The sequence below is a fragment of the Rattus norvegicus genome, chromosome 5 (assembly GCF_021556685.1).
Source record: "Rattus norvegicus strain SHRSP/BbbUtx chromosome 5, alternate assembly SHRSP_T2T, whole genome shotgun sequence".
Classification (NCBI taxonomy): Eukaryota; Metazoa; Chordata; class Mammalia; order Rodentia; family Muridae; genus Rattus; species Rattus norvegicus.
This window is the reverse complement of record NC_141538.1, coordinates 47694254-47703133: the sequence shown is the minus strand read 5'-3', so window position 1 is coordinate 47703133 and position 8880 is coordinate 47694254. Positions and strand designations below refer to the sequence as shown.

General features: G+C 41.1%; 1 non-coding gene across 1 annotated transcript; it reads right to left on the bottom strand.

Annotated features, from left to right (window-relative positions):
• Nucleotides 1–1293: 1293 nt before the first annotated feature.
• LOC120103330 (small nucleolar RNA SNORA17) lies at nucleotides 1294–1422 on the bottom strand. The gene has a single exon (XR_015621609.1). It is a non-coding gene; the product is annotated as a small nucleolar RNA SNORA17 (small nucleolar RNA).
• Between the last annotated feature and the right edge of the window lie 7458 nt (nucleotides 1423–8880).

The following is an 8880-nucleotide window of genomic DNA, read 5'->3' as shown; positions in this document are numbered from 1 at the left end:
CAAAGAAGTATCTGAGATGGTCAGTCCTCTGGCTCTCTACTTCTCTGACCTCGTGAACAGCTCACTACCAACCCTCAAAAACAGAGCCAGCTCTATCTTGCTGGCCAGTCAAAGTGCAGGGCATGCCCTCCTGAATGTTGCTGCCATTGAGGGTCATGGCCAGTTTTACTATTTTCATGACCCCAGGAACAGCTCCCCACTTGCCGTAGGTAGCAAGGGACAAATCCAGGGAGGAAGGCAACTCTCCTTCATCAGAGCCACTACACAGCAGTCAAGAGGCAGGGCTGTCTCTCCTAAGCTCCCACCCCTTAGGAGCCACCTTAATAGAAATTCTTAACTATCAGGGCCAGTTATTCTGCCCAGGAGAGGTTCTGGGCCCTCTTTCCCTATGCTGCAGCAGGTGAGGAGCAAAGTCAGCTATCCTGCTTTCATAGACTCAACGGGGGTAGCTCTTCTGCCTGAGGTAGATGGAAAGGGACAAACATGGGCTAAGGCAGCTTTCCCTCATCCACACTGTGTCAAGGCTGACAAGTTACAGGACCAGCTAGCTCTCTTATGCTTGCACCCTCAAGGTGGCTCACTCATACCCCTACCATCAGGGTCAATTCTACTTATTGTGTTACCCAGGTAAGGTGGAAGAGTCAGCTTGTCTATGTTTGTATACTTTAGGCTAGCTCAACTACAACTTTTATAATGTTCAGGCCTACTCTCCAGAATCCTACTCTAGGCTAGGGGTGGGAGGGTGAGATGGGTTAGTTCTCCTGTTCCTGTGGCCCCAGGGCCAAAGCTCCCAAGATGCCCAAGAGAAAGGATGGGCCAGTTCTGCAAAGTCCTCAAACATCAACACGTCGCTGAGTTGCAGCCAGGACCAGGAGTGTCCCCCTAGCCTTTGGTGATAATGGACTCTTATTGCTATAAAGCCAGAGACCTAGTGGCAACACAGATTAGGACACTATCATGGTCCCAGGTGACATAATAGCTATTCATATCAGGATGTTTCTTACTACTTATGAGTCTCCAGTTCTGTCTCTTTTTATTTTGCCTGCATTTTCTTTCTATTCCATTTCTCCACCACTTACGCCTATTAGTGTTCTCCAGGGACTCTGCATGTCTGGGGTCATCTCAGGAGTGGTCTAATAATTACTATACTTGCTCTGCTATGGTTGGGGTCATCTTGAGCCTCAATTGCTCCACAGGTCTGTGTGATCCAGGCTGATCTTAATCTCAGGTGTGCTCCCTGTCTGGGCCCATAGCATGGATCTAGTGATCATCTTGGGCTCACTTTCTTCGGAGAATATTAGGGTACCCATTCTGATGTTCATAAGTAAGATCAATGGGCATATATGTAGCTTTTCTCCTCTTGGCCACCTACCGAAGTACATGTGACACAACAGTCACACCTGCAATGCCTCTAAAGGCAGAGTTTTCTAATTTACTATTCTATTTTTTTCTCCATCTTTATAAAATTGGTTATTTCTTATTTACATTTCAATTGTTATTCCCTTTCCTGGTTTCCAGACCAATATCCCCCTAACTCATCCCCTCCCCTTCTATATGGGTGTTCCCCTCCCCATCCTCCCCTCATTACCGCTCTCCCTCCAACAATCTTGTTCACTGGGGGCTCAGTCTTGGCAGGACCAAGGGCTTCCCCTTCCACTGGTACTCCTTTTTTAAAAATTTATTTAATACTTAATAGTAATTCTTTGGTTTCCGGGCAAACATCCCCCTCCCCCCTCCCCTTCCTTATGGGTGTTCCCCTCCCAACCCTCCCCCCATTGCCGCCCTCCCCCCAACAGTCTAGTTCACTGGGGGTTCAGTCTTAGCAGGACCCAGGGCTTCCCCTTCCACTGGTGCTCTTACTAGGATATTCATTGCTACCTATGAGGTCAGAGTCCAGGGTCAGTCCACGTATAGTCTTTAGGTAGTGGCTTAGTCCCTGGAAGCTCTGGTTGCTTGGCATTGTTGTACATATGGGGTCTCGAGCCCCTTCAAGCTCTTCCAGTTCTTTCTCTGATTCCTTCAACGGGGGTCCACTGGTACTCTTACTAGGCTATTCATTGCTACCCATGCGGTTAGAGTCCAGGGTCAGTCCATGTATATTTTTTGGGTAGTGGCTCAGTCCCTGGAAGCTCTGGTTAGTTTGCATTGTTGTTATATGGTGTCTCAAGACCCTTCCAGCTCTTTCAGTCCTTTCTCTGAATCCTTCAACGGGGATCCTGTTCTCAGTTCCGTAGTTTGCTGCTGGCATTCGCCTATGTATTTGCTGTATTCTAGCTGTGTCTCTCAGTAGAGACTCACACACAAAGGCAAAATTCCTCTGGGACCGGACACTTCCGCTTTCCAGCTGGGGCCTGAACCTCGCTGATCCTGGCCTACTATTCTACTTTAATAAAACGTTTACTCCTTCTCTTCCACTGTCTCATTTTCCATTTACTCTATTTTAGTACAAAGTCTCTCACAGGGATTTTGTGTACCACGTTTTTCTTCTTTCAGCTAATTATTTATCCTTTACTAAAATTTAATTTTTATGTGCATTTTGCAACAACTTTCCTCAACCTATTTTTTTATTACTGGTATATAGCTGCTGTTATTTCCCTCTCTTTTCTTTTAGTTAAGGTGTCACTATGAGGCCCTGGCTAGCTGCATCCCTACCTCTGACTCCTGGTGCAGATTATAGATGGGTGGATCTGTGCCTGGCCGTCATTTTGATAGAGAGTTGTTGTATTTCTAAATCTGGTCTGGTTCCATGTTGTAATGTTACCGTTGTTGTTTGTTTCTTTCTATGTGAGCAGAGCTGGAATCAAGCCTGACATAATTAAGCACGAGAGATAGGTATATTATCATACATTTACACACATATGCCAGCTGAGAAAAATTACATTTCTCTATAGCTGTGATTGAGGCATGTTTGAATTCTGAAAAACTTTACAGAACAGGGCACATGAGCCAAAGGTTGTTAATATGGCCACATACGAACATGAGATACATGGCTCGAAGCCCAGATCATGGAGACCCACACAAGGGCCCTCAACAAATTCAATTCCCATACTCTTTCAGAGTAGGTGTGGTTGACAAGTCTGGAGAAATAATGAATAGGGGTGCATTAAGGATATACTAGTGTCTACAACATGCCTGCCTGAACTATCAGAGAGACCCCTCTCCCCGCACTCTAAAAAGATGTCCAGAGAAAAGACACCCCTCAGGCCCTGACACTATGCTCACCAACCACCAGCCGTTACCAAAGAACCATCAGAGAAGCAGTACTACTAAGCCTTTTTTAGAAATAAATTTAACCCAGTAAAACAAACCAACAAACCCAGATAAATGCACATAAAATTAAGCACAAATGACCAAGAAACACCTTAAAAACAGCATTTCAACATCCTAAGACATTAGGGGAAGGAAAATTAAAACATTGGGACTTCATCACACCCTAGTATGAATGCCTAAAGAGAGAAAAATGTGAATGCTGCAAGGATGTAGCATAGAATCACACTTATCCATTGCCGTCAGGAATAAAATGGGTGATACCACTATGGACTCAGCGTGGAGGCTCCAAAAATTCTAAAACTAGATGTACCTCACTATCCACATGTACAGCCCTCGCATATGGACCCAAAGGATTTCAGATTCTACCCTGAGATACCTGCTTACCCATGCTTATTTATGCTTTTTTCTTAACGGTCAGGGAATGCTTCATCATCTGATCAAGGAGGACAGACAATGATGTATATTTGCACGATGGAATATTAGCTACTAAGAAAAAATGAAATTGTTAAATTTGTAGGTAAATTAATAGAGCTGGAAACAGTCATTCTGAGTGAGGTAATTCAAATCCAAAAAGACAAAAATCTGTGGAGTTTAGCTTGAGTCCAAGGGTATGTTTGTTTTATTCAAAACACTCACAGAGTATGAAATTATTAAGGAGACATAGAAACATGCTTTTAAAAGAGGGAGATAGAACACACTGCTCTAAAGAATTGAAAGAGAGTAATGGCTTGAGGGATTCTTTTTTCTATATTTCATATGCATACATGTACACGAGGATACATTATACATATATATTATTGTGGATAGTTTATATTGCCCTACTAGGCTCCATCCATTAACTTTCAAAACTCTGAGTGACAGGAATGGTAACTTTTAGAAATGTTGAACAATAGGTTCCAATCAACTCACAAACATTACAGGTGTTGAGAATACTTTTGGTTTTCCTCTAGAACTTGAAGTTAAGACCCTATTGCTGAAGATAATATATATTTGAGTCATAGGACATGGAGGAAAATCATCCCTGCTGTTTAATTCCCATGGTTTTATGGAACTATTAAAAGAAAATTATAATTTGATAATATCCAGCTAGGTACTTTGTGTACTCTACTACACACAAACTTGGCTGGCTAGGCATGTCCATTGGCATGAATACCATGGGAGTAAACAACTACTTTGTGATTAAGTTCTACTTCAAAGACAAAACCCATACATAGCACCATTCTCAGGCTTGGAGCATATGGCTTTACACATCTTTAAAAAGATTCTCTGACTATTGTTTGCTAAATAGACATAGAATAAAACTATTCCTAAGGATTTATCATTATACCCATATGTCAATGTATTTTTCTATCCTTTCTTCAGAATTTTGTACTCACAGTAGATCATGATTAAATCAGTGACCCTCAACTGGTGAAGGTGCAAAGGAAAAGAGACAACAGAGTTCTCAGCTGTGAAGGAAAAATTCCTCACTTAAGACATAGACATCATTGTGCAAGAGAGGGTAAAAGAAGAGGATGACCTAGAAGCAGTGAATAAGCACAGGGGAAATCTTATCTTCTAGAGATATCAGAGAGATCCATATATGAAACCACGAGTGTTGGGAGCCCAAAACCTGTGTCATGTCAGTACAAGTCAAGGCATTTACATCATGGAGAGAGGACTTGGGAACAAACCATCACAAGCATTCATTTTATTTCCATTTACTTGATAAGTAAGTGTTTTAAACACATGTATTAGATTTTCTTGAATTCTTTGTATGTTTTAGACACTAACCCTCTGTCATATGGAGAGCTGGTTAGTGGTTTTGGTTTTCATTTGTTGTTTGTTTGGGTTTTTGTTTTTTCTATATGAGAGGCTGGCCCTTCACCAAACTGTAACAATTTTCTTTGCAGAACAAAACCATCTTTCCTTTCCTTTGTTTCTTTTCTTTTCTTCTTAATTTCATGAAATCCCTTAACTGGACCAGATCTTTGTAACTTATTTACTTATTTGTTTATTTGTTTGCTTATGGTACCTATGAGGATTCTATGCCTTGCATATTGGTAAAAGTATAATAATAGTACACAATGCTATAAAAATATCTCTATTACTTGCTACTTTTAATTGTGCTATGTATAAATAGACATAATAAGCCCACAGATATTTTATTATTATTTAAAACTTAAAAATAAACCTCATTACTAATTTCTATAAGGCAGCAGTATTTATGTTCCCTGAAATGTTTAATTTCTGTACATCTGCATCAACATTCTTCATGCTTTCTTTTGTTCATGACAGCCATTCTGAATGTTGAGATATAATTTCAATGCAGTTTTAGTTGGTGATTCCCTAGTAGATAAATCTATTGAGTATTTCATTATATATTTTTTATCAATTTGTATTTCAATTGAAAATTATCTGCTTAGTTCATGTGGGTACTTGATCTTTTGGCAGTTAGTTTTTTGAGTTTTTTTTAATTGAATATTTATTATTTACATTTTAAATGTTATCCCCTTTCCTGGTTCCCCAGCCATAAGCCCATTATGCCATCCCCCATCCCTTCTTCTATGAGGGTGTTCCCCCTCCCCAACCACCACCCCTTCCCGGCTCTCTACCCTAACACTCCCGTACACTGGGGGTTCCAGCCTTGGCAGAACCAAGGGCTTCTTCTCCCATTGATGCCCAACAAGGACATCCTCTGCTACATATACAACTGGAGCCATGGGTCAGTCTGTGTATAGTCTTCAGGTAGTGGTTTAGTCCCTGGGGACTCTGGTTCATTGGTATTGTTATTCTTATGGGGTTGCAAGCTCCTTCAACTCCTTCAATCCTTTCCCTAACTCCTCCAATGGGGACTCCATTCTCAGTTCAATGGTTGACTGTGAGCATCTGGCTCTGTATTTGTCAGGTTCTGGCTGAGTCTCTCAGGAGACAACTATATCAGGCTCCTGTCAGCATGCACTTCTTGGCATCATCAATATTGTCTGGGTTTGGTGACTGTATGTATATGGGCTGGATCCCCAGGTGAGGCAGGCTCTGAAGGGCCATTCCTTCAGTCTCTGCTCCAAACTTTGTCTCCATATATCCTCCTATGAATATTTTATGCATTTGTTGTTTTGACTATTATGTGACTGGAAGAATTTCTTTTCTGGTCCAATCTATTTGGTGTTTTGTAGGTTTCTTATGTGGTTATGGCCATCACTTTCTTTAGATTAGAGAAGTTTTCTTCTATAATTTTCTTGAAGAGATAAACTGGCCCTTTAAGTTGGGAGTCTTTGCTCTCTTCTATACCCATTATCCTTAAGTTTGATCTTCTCATTGTGTCCTGCATTTTCTGGATGTTTTAGGTTAGGATCTTTTTGTATTTTACATTATCTTTGATGGTTGTGTCAATGTTTTCTGCAGTATCTTCTGCCCTGAGATTCTCACTTCTATCTCTTGTATTCTGTGGTGATGCTTGCATATATGACTCCTGATCTCTTTCCTAGGTTTTTGATTCTTTGTGATTTCTTTATTGTTTTTATTTCCATTTTTAAATCCTGGATGATTTTGTTCAACTCCTTTCCCTGTTTGGTTGTATTTCCTTGTAATTCTTTTTTTTTTCCTTGTAATTCTTTAAGAGAGTTATTTATGCCCTTCTCACAGTCCTCTATCATCATCATGAGATGTGATTTTAAATCCAAATCTTGCTTTTCTAGTGTGTTTCGATATCCAATATTTGCTTTGATAGGAGTACTGGGCTCTAATGATGCCAAGTAATCTTGATTTCTTTTGCTTAGGTTCCTGTGCTGGCCTCTGGCCATCAGGTTGTCTCTGACATTAACTTGTCTTGCTGTCTCTTTGAGTGGCTTGACCCTCCTTTAAGTCTGTGTGTCAAAACTCTGGTAGACCTTATTTCTTACAGCCAGATCTGGGTACAGAGAGCTGTGGAACCAGTTTAGTTCTGGGTGAAGGCAGAAACTGGAAGGGTCCTGTCTCAAACTGCTCCTGGGTTTGTGTGTCCTGAGGCCTCCAGGCAGGATGCTCAGAGCAAGAGTTGGTCTTACCTCTGCTCTCAGGTTCATCAGCATGCCTGGTAACTGGCTTTCAGCTCTGGGTGCAGGCAGAAACTAGAAGGGTCCTGCCTCTGACTGTGCCTAGATTCCTGTGCCCCGAGGCCATGAGACAGGTTCCTTTTGGGCCAGGAATGTGAACAGAAGTAGTTGTCTCCCCAAGCTCTCAGAAATGTCCTCACTTCTGAGAGTCTAGTTCTCTTCCCCTCAGTATCTGGGTACAGAAAGCTGTGAGACCAGCTCCGGGTGCAGTAAGAAACTGAAAGGGCCCTATCCTAGACTGCTCCTGGGTTTATGTGTCCTGAGGCCTCCAGGCAGGTCACTTGGAGCAGAAGGTCTTACCTCTGTTCTCAGGTGTGTCAGTGCTCCTGGTGACTAGCTTTCAGCTCTTGGCTCAGGAAGAAATAGGAAGTGTTCTAACCCTGACTGTTCCTAGATTCCTATGCCCAGAGGGCACTAGGCATGTTCCTCTTGGGCCATGAATGTGAGCTGAAGTAGTTGTCTCTTCTGAGCTCTCATGATTGTTACCACTTGTAAGAGTCTAGTTCTCTCCTCCAAGGATTTGGGTACAGAGTATTTTTTTTCATTTTTAATGTATTCTATTAGCATATGTCTTGTTACAGGAATGGATGGTATAGCTATGACCATTGTGTAAGTTGTTTCTTTGCTCCATGCTTTAAACAATTACTGCATTGTACTTGCTGATCAGAAATTAGAGGGTTTTATTTTTTAGTTTAATTAACATTATTAAACCCATCTTATTTGAATAAAAGTCAATAAATTCCAAAAAAATACAAAACATTGAATGGATGAAACAAGTCAATCCATAATGTGAATAAAAACATCAATAAAAAGACAAACATTTTAAAAATGAAAACATCTTGGAAATCAAAACCTCAATAAGTTAAAAGTAAAATTTAATAGAAAGTCTTACCAATAAATTACACGAAATGTAATAAGAATATAGGATTTGAAAACACTAATGATAATAACATAAAATAACAAAAAATAAGAAATATAAACAAAACTTACATGAATCTGTTTCCTTCTTTTTTAAAATTTTATTGAATGTTTTTACAGTCCCTCCCTCTGACTGTTACACACATACCTCTACTCACCCCCATCTCCAAAGGAAGTCCCAATATCTCCACTCCCACACCCTACTATATCACCCCACTCCCTGGATCCTCCAGTCTCTTGAGGGTTAGATGTACCTTGTTTGATTGAGTTTAGTCCCTGCAGGCTTCTGCCATATAGGTGGTGGGGGCCTGGTATATGATATTGGGTTGGTGACCAGTGTCTGAGAAGTCTTGGGAGTTCATGTTAGTTGACACTGTTGGTCCTCATACAAGGTCACCCTCCTCCTCAGCTTCTTCCAGCTTTTCCCTAATTCAACCACAGGGGTCATCAGCTTCTGTCCATTGGTTGAATGTAAATATCTGCATCTGACTCTTTCAGCTACTTGTTGGGTCTTTTGGAGGACAGTCATGATAGACCCTTTTTTGTGAGCAAACCATCACCAAAGTAATGGTATCAGGCCTTGATGCCTCCCCTTTAGCTGGATCCTAACTTGGGCCTG